Here is an 18348-nt window from a genome sequence, read left to right as displayed (position 1 = left end):
GAAATAAAAATGTCATGTTGGAAAAACCAAACATACTATACAAGATTTACAAAGATTATAAGACCCATTTTTCAGCAAGTAACTTAATAGGAAACGGCCGACAATTCCACCTTTATGAACGGGACTATGACGAATTAAAGAAAATAATCTTTATCTGTAGCAAATACGATGACAATTTTGCGTCAAAAATAGCGCCTCAAACAGATATAATCGTATTCGAAAAATTAATGAGCTGTAGAGACCCCTTATATTTCCATAAAATATTAATTTTCAAAATAATCCGTAATGCGTCAACACATCTGACTTTAAAGGAAGAATGTAGAAGGCACGTCCGTCTCCTTATACAGAAGGCAGATATAAATTATACTTTGATGGACCTTCAAATACCTAAAAGTTTACAACAATACCTAATGTTCGCTGAGGATAATTCCGAAAATAACAGTCAAATATCTGGATTAACCTTTTGGTCAGCTCACATTCCAAAATCAAGAGAATTCGTAACACGTCTAAATGGGCCAATTTTCAATATTCCAAGTAATTATGAAATCAACTGTAGAACAAACCTTTGAACCCCTGATTAATCACAAAGCTAATCCCGTGAATTTATTTATGAAAACATGTCTAACTCCACCTAACGATTATTAAAATAACCCAACTTAATTTTTTTTAGAAATTGGACTTGACAAAATATCTGAAATAATACAATAACCTTGACCATATTACTTTTTCGCAGTCCAGATTAAAAACGCTCAAATAAAGATGAATGCTTCAATTTTGCAAAAACACATAAATGAAAAAAATTCTACCTTAACAAAAGCCTTAATCAAACAAAGCTCTTTCCATCTAGTCTTACATCATCAAGTCTTACATCTGAAAAATAATAGCGAAGTTGAATAGGTAAAAAATGCTTTCGTCAAAGCCATAGAAAAATATGAACGAGATTTTACAAATGAAAAACATTATCTTGATTTTCAAGGCATCGGAGATTTCTTTGAACAAATTCTATATGCAAAATTAGAGAACGAAAATGTAGTTAAGACACGCTTAAATCCAGTTATAGAAGAAATTACTAAAGAAATTACCAAGAGAGGTATACAACTCGCAAATCAAGAAAACTGGAAGCCACATTTAACGTTAGTAGACATAAGAAAAGTAAACAAGCTAAGGAAAGAGGCACGAAAACTCCACCCCTCCCTATCTTCCAACTTTAAAAACATGAGATTTGGAATGGAACTAGTAAAGAGTACACAGCTACTATTTATATTCGGACCAAAAAGCAAAGAAAATTATTACGAAATAATATAAGAAGTAATATTCGAACAAAAAAAAACCTAAATGCAACTGAATTTAAAAAAAAAACGTTCCAGGAAAAGGAAAAGAGAACGAAACAGGTAATAAGTTTTTAAGGTAATAAATTTATAAATAAACTACGCTTACCAACACTAACATTACAAAAAAAAGTAACCTCCATATAATTATCTTTATCCATATGCCTGCAGTAATTTAAATATGTTTAAAATTACCAAAACCGCTAATCTTGTAAGGATTTTACAGGCCATTATAAATAAGTGTCAGAATATACCCCATTCGGAAAATCTAATCTTAACACTTAGCCTATTGACCACTTATAATGACAAAGAAAAAAATAACATATATATATATATATATATATATATATATATATATATATATATATATATATATATATATATATATATATATATATATATATATATATATATATATATATATATATATATATATATAAATTTTAATTCACTTCAATTCCCTCCAATTAGATCAAATTTTTTTTTCTCAACAATACAGCCTAATCATCGATAAGATTTGATTGGCTAAGGAAAAAAGAAGGCGGAGCTCTGGCGGTGACTATCGGACATTGAAAAAAAAAGGCGGAGTAACTATATGTAACTATAGCGCGTTATAAAAAGAAAATAAATTTCTTTTTTCATTAATTTTAAAAGTACCAAATACATTTAACATAATACAACCTCTTACCTTGTCCAAAATCTACATGGATTCGTAGCACGGTCCAAACTTTGAGAACACTTGAAAACACAATAACTATAATTGGTAAGCATTTTGTTCACGAAATATACTTATATACCACGCTTAGATAAACAAACTATGATGTTTGCATCTTAATAACTGAACAAGGAATGACAAAGATAAGGGACTTTCAGAATTACGACAAATCCCAACGAGATGAACCCTTAATATTAAAATCAACATCTTGTTGCCTTATCCTATTGAGAAATCGCATATAACAGCTTACAATGTAATACATTGTCCTTAATTTAAATAGCGCTCAGTCCAAAAACAATAAAAGGACATCCTGGTATGTTCCCCCTAATGTAGCCTAATAAAACTTTCAATTATAAGTTTCTGAAAAGTCAAGAGAAACTTATTTATGAGCCTAAATAACAAGTCGTAAACTTGAGTATAATAAACCTGTGTAATATTCAGATCTTATCTAATTAGTAAGCACTTCAAATCTAAAGGTTTATCGAAAATGCCGTATTTATAATGCACATCTTCAACCGACTAGATAATTGCGTTAGGAATGTATTTCTACCTAATGGAAAAATGCGTTTTTTTTTCGTTATTCAATCAAGTTGAAAATAACACACTTACCTATTTCCTGACTAACCTAAAGGTTTAATATAAGGAAAAACCTAATGAAAAAAAAAACATTTAATAAACCATATTACGCTGTGCTGTCCCGTAAAAAGAAAAACTTAACTAAGACTAAAATGTGCCGCCACGCGCTGCGCTAAGATTCTTCATAAGTTTGTGTTTACCAAACTATACTATGCGCTGCAAAACTGTGCATATACTAATAGAATAATTTAATTTCCTTTCAACCTAAACAAAATAATACTATAGCAAAAATCTTACTGAAAAAAGCATGACTTGTGATAAGAAGTTAAAAGTAAGATTTTTATATGCTTGTAATTTAGCTAATTTATATGCTATTTCAAAAAAAAAACTTTTTTTTTAATTTAAAAATAAGTAGCCTAAAGAACTTAATTCTCCATAAGATTATAGATCAAAATTGCTTATAGGAAACAAATTAATTGTAATACATCCCCTTGGTGTTATATTAATCCCTTAACCAACTCTGTCGGTTAAACATTAAAAAAACCTAATTAAACATAAATGCTACTATTTTAAACTGTAGGTTATATTAAACTACATGCTTAATGCATATGTAAGCATGTGTATAAATTTAAATATAATAATTTTCCTTCCCCGACAAAATTTTACAAAACAAAGTAGTTTAAATAATTCTTTGACTGAAACTCGGCTGAAAAGTATGATTTATGACAAATATTCTTTTAAGAAATAAAAAATAAAAAAAAAATAAAAAATGGGACAGTAGTAAAATTTTTCGAAATTTTTAATCTAATAATTTAACTTTTCCTAAATAATTATGGTACAACCTCTTATTAGTTGTGAGACAATATAAACTTATATTACAAAAGACTAATAGCCTACGACTTATTTCTTAAGTTGGGCTAAAATTCCACTAAATTTAAATTATAAGTCAATTTAAATTACAAGTCAAAAGTTTTTTTTTTATTTGTTTTAACAACTAAGCTACTTAATTTTGAGCTGGAAGGAGTTCAAATGCAAAAGAACACTTAACTTTTCGAAAGTCAAACTATTATACCTCAATATGACAACCTCAGCGAATTTGTGCCAATTTTGGAATAGCTATGATTATTTCTCAGTGCATACAAAAAAAGGCTTTGATCTTTGAAACATAGTTACTAGGCCTTATAATCTTATAATATAATAATAATCCCTGCTTTTAAACTCCAAACTACATTAACCCATCCATAATTAGATTTTAACCAACTAATTGGAACCATAAATCAAAACTTTAACAATAAAATAAGCCTACCCTTCTATTACACCTACATAATTAGTAATTTAAGCTTCAGGCCGTAACAAACAAATAAATTATTTCATACTTATATCAGATATGTGTTGTAAGAAATTTTTCCTCTTGGTTAGCAAAATTTTCAATAGTTTTCGTTCTTAATTGTTTAAAATCATGAAGAAGTTTAACGGCGATTCTCTCAGAACGCAAGTGCTATTATTTTCTTCAATATCGAGGTATTTTTATAAACAATAGAATAACTTTAATGTAAATGTTGCAAATGTCCATCCATCACCCCCTAACCTCACGTTTAGTAGAGAGTAATGAACATATAATAGGTCTTGAGTTAACCCCATCCCATACCCAAAACAAAACATTTCAAGAGTCACTAATAAATTATTAGTAAGTCTCAAGTTGGTTCTTTAATTAGTTGACAATATATATATTAAAATACCTAATGATTATAACCTTAAAGTATTATGGTTTTATCTTCTAAAACACGCATTCGTGATTAATCTTCTGGCAAAAAATTTCACATTTTTGGAGATAGGAGCTTGAAATTTTTGCAATAAGGTTCTCTGATACGCCAAATGCAATGGTGTGATTTTCGTTAAGATTCTATGACTTTTAGGGAATGCTTTCCCCTATTCTCCAAAATAAGACAACTTTTCTCAGCCTTGTAACTTTTGATGACAAGGACTAAATCTAATGAAACTTATACGAAAAGAGTAATTGGAGAAAGGGCGGGTTTAATTTCTTATAAAGCAGTGTGGTCTAAGAAATTATTAATGAAACTTATATATTTAGAATTAGATTGAAGATTCAATTCTTTAAAGTGTCTTTTAGCATCAAATTCCATTTTTTAAAGTTTCGTTACTATTGAGCCAGATCGCTCTTTATCACAGTTTGTTACCACAAACTACTTAATTGTAAATTGATTTTATGAAAAAACACTACTTCCGTTCTCAGCTCTAATTTAGAATTGTTGATATTTTTTAATTAACTATTTTAATACTTTTTCTTGATAACTACAAGGTTATTGGCCCTTTAGATTAATCTATGCTCAGCAATTCAAATGATCTTTAAAACACGCATTCGTGATTAATCTTCTGGCAAAAAATTTCACATTTTTGGAGATAGGATTCAGTTGCGTAAGGGCCCAAATAAAGTCGGTTTCCTTGGGATCCTACAGCCTTTTTCTGATGGGGTCAAACTATTTTGTAAGGAAGTCTCACTTCCTCTTATCTCTAATTTCATACCGTATCTCGTTGCTCCTGTGTTCAGTTTATTCCTTTCCTTTTTCTTATGAACTCTAGTCCCATTTATTTCTTACGGTGCAAAATTCAATCTATCATTACTTTTAGTCATCTGTGCAATGAGAGTGAGAGTATACAGAATTATGGTTGCAGGTTGGTCCTCTAACTCTCAGTATTCTTTGCTAGGAAGAATTCGCGCAGGGGCACAGACCATCTCCTACGAGGTATCTTTGATTATTATCATCCTTTCTCCTTTAATGTTATTTAAAAAGCTCGATCTAGAAGGGTACCTAGTCAAATCCTCTTACGTAGGGTGACCTTTATACTTATGTCTTCCTCTAGGATTGTGCTGATTTATCACAATTCTGGCAGAGACTAATCGAACACCCTTCGATCTAGCTGAGGGTGAATCCGAGTTAGTGTCGGGGTTCAATACAGAATATATAGGAGTTGGTTTCGCTCTAATTATATTATCAGAATACGCTAGCATTCTTTTTATATCTTTACTATTTAGTGTAGTATTCGGGTCTATAAGCTTCTTTATATTTTGTTTAGTGGTGTACTCCTATCTCTGGAGATGCGGCTCTTATCCCCGCTATCGTTATGATAACCTAATACATTTATGCTGGAAAAGTCTTTTACCTACATCTTTAATATTCCTGTGTTTCTACTGAAGCCTTTCTCAAGGGGGTTAAAAATAAAGACCCCTGGTCGTGTAATCAACCTTATTCTGCTTTCAAAACAGATGCTTTAATCGGCCAAGGGGTCTAATTAGACAATTTTGTCATTCAAATTAATAACAATTGGAGTAAACACAAAATATGAGAAGTAAGCACATGTAAGAATCTGTCCCAGAAAAATATAGGGGTCTTCTACAGGTCGTGCTCCAATTCATGTTAGAAGTGAAAAGACTGATACTCAGGATCAAAACAAAGGCTGGGCCGCAGAATAAAACTCAAGACCTCGAAACTTAGGCTTAAATGTGAAGGGAAGGGACACAAGAATAAGAATAGAAGAAACAAGGGCAATTACCCCTCCTAGCTTATTAGGAATAGATCGCAAAATAGCGTACGCAAACAGAAAATATCATTCCGGTTGAATATGAGCTGGGGTAACCAATGGGTTAGCAGGAATGAAATTATCTGGATCCCCTAGAAGATAGGGTCTAGTTAAGGAGAGAGTTACAAGAAAAAAGATAAGGACTATAAATCCCACGGTATCCTTAATGGTAAAATAAGGGTGGAACGGTAACTCGTCTAAGTTAGCGTTAATTCCAAGGGGGTTATTTGAACCTCTTTGATGAAGGAATAAAAGATGAATTATTGTAAGACCGGCCACCAGAAAGGGGATCAAGAAATGAAAAGTGAAAAATCGTGTCAGAGTGGGATTATCAACAGCAAATCCCCCTCATAACCATTGTACTACATCATTACCAATATAAGGTACGGCAGATACTAAGTTTGTAATTACAGTCGCTCCCCAAAAGGACATTTGACCTCACGGGAGAACATACCCTAAAAAAGCAGCGGCTATTACAAGAAACAAAAGAGCAATTCCAGTCATTCATGTCTCGAAATAATGAAAAGAACCATAATCAATCCCTCGGTCAATATGAAAATAAATGCAAATAAAGAAAAAAGAGGCACCATTGGCGTGTACAGTTCGGAGCAGTCAGCCGTAGTTGACATCTCGGCAAATATGGGCCACTCTAGAGAAAGCTAGGTCTACTCTCGCTGTGTAATGCATCGCTAAAAAAAGTCCAGTAACAATTTGAATAACAAGACAGAGGCCCAGGAGAGACCCAAAGTTTCATCAAATAGAAATGTTGGCCGGCACAGGTAGATCCACCAAGGCAGAATTAATAATTTTAAGGGTAGGTTGCGTCTTACGTAGAGATAACATTTTATTTCCTAAGATCACGGAATCACTAGATCATTGACCGCAAAGGCTTTTTATTACTGTTCAAAAAATCAATGACCAGCAGGAGCGCTAAAAATAAATATACTACTGTAAACGAGTAGGCCAATACGGTAAGTCTATTAACATTAAAATTGATGATAACAAAATCGGCAGGATAGAGGTAGCCCGAGGAAGGGCTCATAAACATGAAATTCTTATTTAAAACTAAGAAAGACAAGAAAATTGTAGGTACCACCCATATGAATGACGTCAAATCCACAGCAAATTTCTCGTTAGCTCTCAGCGAAGACACATAAATAAACATTGCTAGAATCCCCCCTAGAAAGATCAAAAAGAGAATTAGTGAAATCCACAGAGAAACATTTTTAAGCATAACACAAATCAATAAAGTTTGAACGAACAACGAGAGTGTAAAAGCAAGAGGATGATTCATTAGAAGTATAAATATGGAAATAACAACGATAGATCCTAGGATGTCAAAAGGTAGTTTAATAAAAATATTAACTTTGGAAGTTAAAGATGTTAATAACTCTTTTGAAGACCGAGAGATTCCTCTAAATTCGGTTTACAAGACCGACATTATTTTTTAATTACTCAGTCAATCATAATAATTTACTTATCACTTTCTTTAGGACTACTAATTTTCTCTTCAAGAAACAAGCATCTTCTAGTAACTCTATTGAGATTAGAATTTCTCATTCTTTTATTGTTCAGATTATTGGTATATTCAAATTATATGAGAATAATTAACGCATTCATCTTTCTTAGAGTCACAGTTTGTGAAGGAGCTTTAGGACTATCAGTATTGGTATCTTTAGTACGTTCGTCAGGATCAGATCAAGTACAGTTCCTAAATGAATAACTGGTTCTTTACCTCAAGTCTAATATATTTAATATTAATATACAAGTTAATATCAGAATTTCATCTAGAGTGGGGAATTACTCTTTTAACATTGACTTCAGGAATTTTCTTTTTAATAGTTATTAGATTAAAGCCAAGTTGGCCATTAAGCTATAGAACTATCCTCGTAAGCTTGTTTGTCCTCCTGTGACTCACTTTTACTACGCAGTCATTCATCTTATTCTACGTCTTCTTTGAGTGCTCTCTAATTCCCACAATTATTTTAATCCTCGGGTGAGGTTACCAGCCAGAGCGTCTACCTGCTTCCTATTATTTCTTATTCTATACTCTATTATCCTCTCTACCTCTACTCTTTATCATCATTGCTCACACGAGTATTTATTCGTCATCCTTCTTGCAATTTTGGGGCAATTTCATAGACAAGACAATCTTCCTGCTAGCCATCCTTTCTTTTCTAGTGAAACTCCCAGTTTATTTTGCACACATTTGATTACCTAAGGCTCACGTAGAGGCTCCAGTAACTGGCTCTATAGTATTAGCCGCTATTCTCCTCAAGCTAGGGGGTTACGGCCTCTATTTAGTACAGGTACTAAATATTTATAGAGAAACAACATTAATAGGGGTCTGCTTAATAGGCGGGATCTTCAGCTGCTTGATCTGTCTACGCCAATCTGATGTCAAATCCTTAATTGCTTATTCCTCCGTCGCTCACATATCATTCGTTATTTTAGGTATACTTATATCTTGTACTTACACCAACATAAGATCAATTTTAATAATGGTATCTCACGGGATTTGCTCCTCCGGATTATTCTACTTAAGCTATCTATTTTATGCGCGCATCTGAAGTCGCAGATTCCTTCTTACCCGTAGAATAATCTCTCTTTTTCCATATTTGTGTTTTTGATGACTCAGTCTTAGCTTCCTCAATATAGGATTACCCCCTTCACTTAACTTCTTTTCCGAAATATATTTTTTTATCGGCGTATTTAGTCTAGATTGGGTAGTAGTAGGCCTATCCGGAATCTTATGTTTTCTTTCATCTTGCTATTGTATTTATTTATACTCCAGTACAAGTCACGGGGAGAGATTGTATATCTTTAGCTGATTAGAATACAACTTAAAGGAATATATAATCGGAAGAGCTCATCTGATTCCGTTACTGACTTTAATTTTCGTCTACTGTTATAGTTTAAAGAGAATATTAGTTTGTGGAACTAAAGGAGAGTCATCTCTGACAGTATTGTTATATTTTGTATCAGGTTACATCTTACTATTTATCGGAGTAATAAGTGTTTGTTGCTCATTTTTGTTATTCTTATCAGATGAAATCTACTTATTAAAAGTATCCTTTTTGCATTTGGATTACCAAGTGTGCTTTGATTGGCTAAGACTATCATTCATCTTCTTAGTTCTCTTAATCTCTTCTCAAGTTATAATCTATTCTTCTTATTATATAAGAGGTGAAACTTTTGTTAATCGTTTCATATACATAATATTAGGATTCATCTCATCTATGGTTCTGTTGATTATATCTTCGGATGGATTAAGATTAATATTAGGTTGAGATGGGTTAGGTATCACTTCATATCTATTAATTATATTTTACAAAAATTATAATTCTTCCTCTAGAGGAATAATTACTATCTTAAGAAATCGAGTAGGTGATGTACTAATTTTATGGTCATTAGGGCTAATATTTTACTCTAAGAGCTGGGATTATATATTCTTAAGATACTTCTCTTTATCAATTATGCTTTTCTTTATTCTATCTTCTTTTACCAAAAGAGCTCAACTACCTTTTTCTGCATGGCTACCAGCAGCCATGGCGGCTCCTACTCCTGTCTCATCCCTGGTCCATTCATCCACACTAGTGACAGCCGGGATTTATCTGATAATTCGTTTTTCCCCTTCATTTGAAGAGAGAGGGTGTTTTTTACTCGTTGTCATAGGGGCCTTAACTTCCTTTTTTTCAGGCCTGGCTGCACTCGGAGAAAACGATCTAAAACGAGTAATTGCGTTATCTACATTAAGCCAGCTAGGGGTAATAATATTTTCTCTAGGTTTAGGGCTCACTCTATTTTGCTATTTTCATCTTTTTGCCCATGCACTTTTTAAGGCTCTTCTTTTTATATGTTCGGGGGTCGTAATTCATTCACTAGGGGTACAAGATATACGTCGAATAGGGGGGGTATCCATGATACTCCCTTACACTAGCTATATTATCTTAGTTTGCTCTCTTAGATTAATAGGGTTCCCATATTTATCGGGCTTCTTTTCAAAAGATCTAATTATTGAATCTTCAGAGAGTATATATATATTATTTCCTAGCGTACTTATATTAGTTTCATGTCTTCTAACAAGAACTTATTCTTCACGAATTGCAATAATATGTTTGTGCTCCTACAATTATAATTTAAGCTGTCAATACAGGGACGAAGAAGGGGATTATCTAACTCCTCTTTTTGTTCTTTATTGAGGGGCTGTTATAGGGGGGTATATTTTTTATTGATGTTTTCTGGGGGACGTAAGAATCATCTTAGGTCCATTTGAAAAGATTCTCCTCCTCTCCCTTATTATAGTAGGGGTGATTTTACCTTACTTTGTCAAATCATTTAGTTTAAGCCTAAGACATTATGTAAGTAGAATAATATTTTTACCATTCATTACAGGGCGAACAAGCTTCACACCTTTATTTATGGGTGAACTCCTCTATCATGAGGGTGATTGTGGTTGGGTAGAAGAAGCGGGGCCGTCACTAATCTATCATAATAGCTTACGGAGGTCATCTCTATTTTTGTTTCTAACCTCCTCTCCATATAAGGTACTTATCCTATCTTCTTTATTATTCACACTATTTATATATTTCTATAGCTTAATAAGAGCACAACACTGAAGATGTTGGGGTGGATGATTCCTGGAAATATTTAAAGGACATTTATCCATTTATGCATTGAAAATGCATTGTATTAATTATACTATATAAATAGGCAGTGGGTAGAATTTAACTACCCGGTTGAAGAGTTAGCAGCTCCCATCCTTCTTTCTGCCTCTTAACAGGGGTCATCCCTTCCTCTTCATTAACAATGAAGCGCTATCAATTAGCTTCTGCTAAAGAGTGGGGGCCGAAAGGCCTAAATTCAGGTCGAAACTGGATTTGATAACATCAATTCTCACTCTGAGAGAAGGAACATTCCTCTTTTAGGATGCAAACCCAATGTTCTATTTAAACTATTCTCCTGAATAAAGCGTCTTTGATTAAGTTAATTATTATTTAATTCATCTTAGGGCACCTTCCCTTCACTCATAAAATACCCCCGCAACAAGGATGAAAGTAAAGAAGATAATCAGGTAGGTTGTCGGGCAAGATATATTCAAATATACTATAGGTAGGAGTAAAGTAATCTCTACATCAAAAATAAGAAAAATTAGGGTAATAACAAAGAACCGAATAGAAAAGGGGGTACGAGAGGAATTCAAAGGATCGAATCCGCATTCAAATGGTGAACTCTTTTCGCGATCCAGAGAGACTTTCTTATTCACAAACATTCCGAGGGTTAATATAATAAAAACAAGCATAAAAATTCTTAATCAAATTAAAATAATTATCTTTCCCTAACAGGATCTCTTGACTGGAAGTCAAGCATAATATTTATACTAGAAAGATTCTATTCACCTCATCAGTAGATAGAAAGATAGAGAAACAATCAGACAACATCAACAAAGTGCCAATACCAAGCTGCAGCTTCAAACCCGAAATGATGTTGGGGAGAAAAGTAGCACTTAGCGTGACGCAAGATACAAATTATAAGAAAAATAGTACCAATAAGTACATGTAAACCATGAAAACCTGTCGCTAAAAAGAATGTAGACCCGTAGATTCTATCCGCAATAGTAAACGAGGCTTCTATATATTCCAACCCTTGAAGAAATGAAAAATATAACCCCAGCAATACAGTAAATAGAAGTCCCTGAAGGCATTGATCAAAATTATTTTCTATTAAGGCATGGTGGGCTCAAGTTACCGTAACTCCTGAAGCCAGCAGGATACTTGTATTAAGCAGGGGTACTTGAAATGGATTAAAGCTTTCCACTCCAATTGGGGGCCATAAGGCCCCAACTTCAATATTTGGCGACAAACTTCTGTGAAAAATGCCCAAAAGAAAGAGACAAAAAAGAAAACTTCAGAGATAATAAATAGGATTATTCCCCATCGCAACCCAAATCCGACCTTCGTTGAATGTATTCCTTGAAAAGTAGCTTCTCGTGATACATCTCGTCATCATTGATACGAAACAAATATGATTGTTATTAATCCTGTAAAAAATAGCATTATATCAAATGAATGAAACCATTTGACAAGTCCAGAAGTCATTGCAAAAGCTCCCATTCCGGTAGCTAGGGGTCAAGGTCTAATATTGACCAAATGATAGGGGTGATTTAATTGATTCATTATTCTCTTGCGTAGAGAGTCATTAGAGTCATAAAAACATAAGATTGAATAATAGCTACAGAGAATTCCAATATTAATAGGATAATCTGTGAAAATACTACAATTGTAGTAACATATAAATTTTCCAGGGTACCTTGAGCCCCTAAAAGAGTCAATAGGAGATGGCCGGCAATTATATTAGCCGCAAGACGGACAGAGAGTGTAATAGGCCGAATCATATTTCTAATGATTTCAATTAATACCATGAAAGGTATTAAAGGTACCGGTGTTCCTAAAGGTACAAGATGGGCTAAAGCATTCGTTGTCTCCCTAATCCAAGTATATAGAATAAAAGATATTCACAGAGGAACTGCTAGTCTTAAGGTAACTGCTAAATGTCTAGTAGCGGTAAAAATATAAGGGAATAAACCAATAAAATTATTAAATAAAATAAATAAGAAAAGGGCAATAACTAGGATATTGGCACCAAATCTTGCTGGGCCTATAAGGAGGGATATCTCCCGATTCAATCCCATTAAAACTCTCTTAGCCAAAAATTGAGGTCGTGAAGGAATCAATCAGAAAGATATTACTATAAACAGAAGCGGGATTAGCATTCTTAATCAGTTGGATAAAAAAGAGGAAGTCGGATCAAATACTGAAAAAAGGTTTGCTATCATTTTCGATCAGAGAAGCCTTTAGCAGAAGAAACCGAACGGGGTTGATAAAGGAAAAATACCATAGTTATAATAGCTCATAGTAAAGCTATAGAGACAAGGAAGACCATAATTCAAGGAAGTGGTATCATTTGAGGAATAAGAGACTGCCATCGGCTTCTTAAAGTTGACAACCTTATATTTATTAATAAACTAAGTCTCTGTACCACAGGGGGTAATTACCATAAGAGAGCTTAAGAGGCTACCGCTTGACTTTCAGCCACCCTATGAAATTTGTAACTCAAGTCACTTTAGAAAGTCTCTCTCTCCAACAGCTTCAATCACAATAGGTATAAAACTATGTCCAGATCCACAAATTTCGGAACATTGTCCATAAAATACTCCCGGTATATTCACTAGAAGTCTGGACTGATTAAGCCGGCCTGGGACTGCATCCATCTTAATACCTAGAGATGGCACAGCTCATGAGTGTAGAACGTCATCTGAAGTAATCATCAGACGGATAGCTTGATTATAGGGCACTGGCATACGATTGTCCACATCAAGTAAACGATATATACCGGTAGAAAGTTCATTTGAAGGGATTATGTATGAATCAAATTGAATATCGTCAAAATCAGAGTATCCATAGGATCAGTATCACTGATGCCCCGTTACTTTAATAGTCAAGGCAGAGTTATGAATTTCATCAATTAAATAGAGAAGACGAATAGAAGGAAGGGCAATAGCTACTAAAATAATAGCAGGAATAACGGTTCAAACCGTCTCGATTGCCTGGCCATCAAGTAGATAACGATGGAGAAATTTATTAGAAAACAATGCAGCTAAGAAAAAGCCAACAAGAGAAGTAATTAAGATTACCACTAGTAAAGCATGGTCATGGAAAAAAAATAAGTTGTTCTATGAGAGGCGAATTCCCATTTTGTAAACCTAGTTGGAATCATTGAGACACTTTTAAAGGGGGTACCCATCTTTGGAGCTTAAATCCAATGCATATATGTTTCTGCCACTTTAAAATGTAGAGATCATAGTAATTTCTTCATAGGAGTGATCAGCAGGCGGATGGGGATGATTTCATTCCACACTTGATCTTAAATTAATTGAAAAAATATTAATTCGTTTAGCGATCATGGCCTCTCAAATACAAAAAATAAATATTAATGAAGCAATTATAGATATAACTCTCCCTAATGAAGAAATTACATTTCATGAAGCATATGTATCTGGATAATCTGCGTAACGACGTGGTATTCCAGCGAGACCTAAGAAATGTTGAGGGAAAAAAGTTAAGTTTACTCCTAAAAATATAATAAAGAAATGTACCTTAAGAAGAGACTGATTCATTCTTAATCCAGTCATTAGAGGAAATCAATGTACAAATCCTGCTATGATAGCAAAGACAGCACCCATTGATAAAACATAGTGGAAATGGGCAACTACATAATAAGTATCATGGAGAACAATATCAATTCTAGAGTTCGACAGGACAACTCCTGTAAGCCCTCCCACAGTAAACAAAAATACAAATCCTAGGGCTCACAACATAGATGGAGTTATAGTAAGTCGTGTCCCGTGTAAAGTTCCGATTCATCTAAAAATCTTAATTCCCGTAGGAATTGCAATAATCATAGTTGCAGCAGTAAAATAAGCTCGAGTGTCCACGTCCATTCCCACAGTAAATATATGATGAGCCCAGACAACAAAACCAAGAATACCAATTGCAAGTATAGCATAAATCATACCTAATGTACCAAATGCTTCCTTCTTACCTCTTTCTTGGCTAATAATGTGGGACACTATCCCGAATCCAGGTAAAATTAAAATATACACTTCAGGATGGCCAAAAAATCAAAATAAATGTTGATAAAGGATGGGATCCCCACCACCTGCGGGGTCGAAGAAAGAAGTATTTAAGTTACGATCAGTTAACAGTATGGTAATAGCCCCTGCTAGGACTGGAAGTGATAAAAGGAGAAGAACGGCCGTGATTCCCACTGCTCAAACGAAGAGAGGTATACGATCAATAGATATTGACTGAGGTCGTATATTAATGATAGTAGTAATAAAATTCACAGCCCCTAAGATAGGGGAAACTCCAGCTAAATGAAGCGAGAAAATAGCTAAATCTACAGAAGATCCGGCATGAGCAATGGCTGAGGATAGAGGGGGATAAACTGTTCATCCAGTTCCTGCACCTCTCTCAACTATAGATCTGGCCAAGAGAAGAGTCAAGGATGGTGGGAGTATTCAAAATCTTAAATTATTTAACCGGGGAAATGCTATATCCGGGGCCCCTAATATAATGGGTACTAGCCAGTTACCAAATCCCCCAATCAAGATTGGTATAACCATGAAAAAAATTATAATAAATGCATGAGCTGTCACAATAACATTATATACTTGTTCATCGCCAATCAGGGAACCTGGTTGACCCAACTCTGCTCGAATGAGCATTCTTAAAGAAGTCCCAACTATACCTGCTCAAGCCCCAAAAATAAAGTATAAAGTTCCAATATCCTTGTGATTTGTAGAATAAAATCAACGTTGCATAAGTAAAGTGGCCGATTATAGGTGCTAAATTGTAAATTTAGTTAAGGATTATTCCCTTTACTATGGTTAACTTACGGCTCAGTAGTTTAAAAAAAAATACAAGATTGCAAATCTTGAGTTGTTTCTAACCCGGGCCTAATTAATTAAAAATTATTTTATTGTAAGCAGGGTAATGTGTATATAAGTGTTCTGTGCACGTAAGATTTTGATTCTTAAAGAGAAATTTACATTTCATATATAATAAGAAGAGATGAGGTGCCTGATAAAAAGGATTACGTTGATACTGTAATTATGTAGATAATACCCTCATCTATATTAAAGTAAATTATTAAAGCTTAAGAACTTCTTATTTCCAGCTTTGAAGGCTGGTAGTTTAATTAACTTAAAGCTTTACAAAAAGAATAGAGGAAGAAAAATATTAAACCCTATTGATAGAATACCCGGGATCTCTATTTTCTTAGACTTTACCTCTGAGGGAAATAAAAGAGATCTCATAGCAATCTTAAAATAAAAATAGACTGAGAAACATGAAGACACAACAAGGGCTAACACAAGAAGGGGGGATAAAATATTTATTTCCAGAGATATCCATTTAATAAAAACTCCCAGGAATGGGGGCAACCCGGCTAAAGAGAGAAGATTAAATGAAATCGAAGCTTTATAAATTAATCTAGCATTATTATTCATTTGGGCGAGGGAGTACGTACCCCTTTGCTGTAATAAAATTACCACAAAATATAGAATAGCCAAGTAAGTCATATAATAAACTAATATCAAGAAAAATCTACTTATATTAACTATTAGTCAAGATAAATGTCTAATGGAAGAAAACGCTATAATCAGCCGAAGGTTGGATTGGTTAATCCCACCTAATCCACCAATAAATGCTCTAATAAAAATGAAAAAAGAATTTGTGAATTGTAGTATAGCCAGTCCAAGAAGAGGGCCAATTTTCTGAAAAGTTATTAAAAGGGATAAAATCTTTCATGATATAGATTTAGAAATACTTACTAATCATATATGGAACGGGGCCGCACCAATCTTAATTAATAGGGCAAAAGGAATTAAGAATGAAAAGGATTGATTCAGAATACTCGCTAAAAAGATAACTGAGGCTACTGACTGAATTAAAAAATATTTTAATCTATTTTCTTTTCTTTCTTCAATTATGATAGGGATAAAGCTTAAAGAATTTATTTCTATTCTAAGCCACAAACCTAACCAAGAGTGGGAGGACACTATAAGAATATAAGAAAAAAATAGGCATAATCACTTAATCATTTAAAGAGAGATTACTCTATCATTGGGGTATGAGCCCAGTAGCTTAATTTAGCTTACTCTTTAACACCTCTGGGAGAGAAGAACCCCACCCGAGTTTATGCTTCAAACTGAAGCGTAACGAGGGAGGGAGTTCTTCTCCCAGGTTAATTTAAATAAAATAACTCTATCCTTTTTTAACAGTAGACAATATCAGACTCTTATCAAGCATTCAACTTTTTCTCTAATTAACGATCATGTTTATACCCCGCACTAGGAGTAGGATTAGATTATTGATTTTCTCTCAAAAAACATAAAACTATCGGTTCCGTAACTTGTTGGGGAGACCAACCTATATTGAGTTTCCAGATTGCTCTCACCCTCCTCTCGCTGAAATAGAATAAAATTATTTATTTTACACTTTTTGAAGAAAAATTTGAGTCGGCGTAATTTGCTCTTTTACAGGATTGAAGGCAAGATTCTGAAAAAGGCTGTTTTTGAGGTAAATATCAAGAATCTCGGCATTAAACGTGTAAAACGGGGTCACAAAATTCCCTAAACGCAAACTTTAAGCTGATTTTTAACGATTTTACGGGTTTTTTAATTTTTAATTTGAAACAATTTTACCTATATAGAACGTCATTATAATGTTATAAAATGAAGCAAATAATATCTTATTATAGGTACATTTAATTAGATATAAACTTATCCGTAGTATTTTTTCCTTGTCCTAACACTCAGTGTTAGGACAAAAAATACTACAAATAAGTTTATAACTCTATTAAATTTTAAACCCTCTTAAGAGGGTTGTATTAGATGAGATAATGATTTTATTTATCCTGGAACACCAAATCTTCCAGGATAAATATAAATCAATATCTCTAGGTTATTTTAGAAACCCTCTTAAGAGGGTTTAAATAAAATTTAATATTATATAAATGATATAAATAACGTACATTCACCGCTCTTTTATTATACTAATAAAAGAGCGGTGAATGTACTATACAGAACGTTATATAAACTAACATTAAATTATGTGTATGTACGTAGGCTTGACTCTTTAACAAGGCCCCTCCTCAGACATGTAGGTATAGACCTACATGTCTGAGGGGGGGGGGCCTTGTCTTAGAGGTAGCCTACGTATTTAAACATATCATTTTACCAATCTACATTTCATAAAATACGTTATCATGTACTATATTCCACCATCCGTTCTCTTTTTAAATGGCCGTTAACTTTAGTTGTTTGTTGCGTGAGGTCATATAACTAAGTATCATTTATATGGTAATTTTAGGTATTTAGGGGTGGGTTAATTCCCTATTTAACCTTTTTATTTTTTTTTATCATCGTCACCATCGTAAATATGTAAATGCAAGTATTTAAATAAATTTTAATCTTTACTCACATTTACATGTAGTCAATAAAAGTTCAATTCTGCTAATTTCATCATTCATAGTCATTTTCACTTATCGTATCGTAATGAGGTAATT

At 33.4% G+C, this 18348-nt stretch overlaps 5 pseudogenes; 1 reads left to right on the top strand and 4 right to left on the bottom strand.

Moving 5' to 3' along the window:
* The first annotated feature begins 9050 nt into the window (after positions 1–9050).
* Positions 9051–10838, top strand: LOC136024683 (NADH-ubiquinone oxidoreductase chain 5-like; annotated as a pseudogene).
* Positions 10839–11121: 283 nt separating this feature from the next.
* LOC136024682 (cytochrome c oxidase subunit 3-like) lies at positions 11122–12395 on the bottom strand (annotated as a pseudogene).
* On the bottom strand, positions 11122–13054 carry LOC136024709 (ATP synthase subunit a-like; annotated as a pseudogene).
* Positions 13055–13320: 266 nt separating this feature from the next.
* Positions 13321–14791, bottom strand: LOC136024708 (cytochrome c oxidase subunit 1-like; annotated as a pseudogene).
* LOC136024710 (cytochrome c oxidase subunit 1-like) lies at positions 13321–15889 on the bottom strand (annotated as a pseudogene).
* Between the last annotated feature and the right edge of the window lie 2459 nt (positions 15890–18348).

This window comes from Artemia franciscana, chromosome 3 (genome assembly GCF_032884065.1).
Source record: "Artemia franciscana chromosome 3, ASM3288406v1, whole genome shotgun sequence".
Classification (NCBI taxonomy): Eukaryota; Metazoa; Arthropoda; class Branchiopoda; order Anostraca; family Artemiidae; genus Artemia; species Artemia franciscana.
This window is presented reverse-complemented; position numbering and strand designations above follow the sequence as displayed.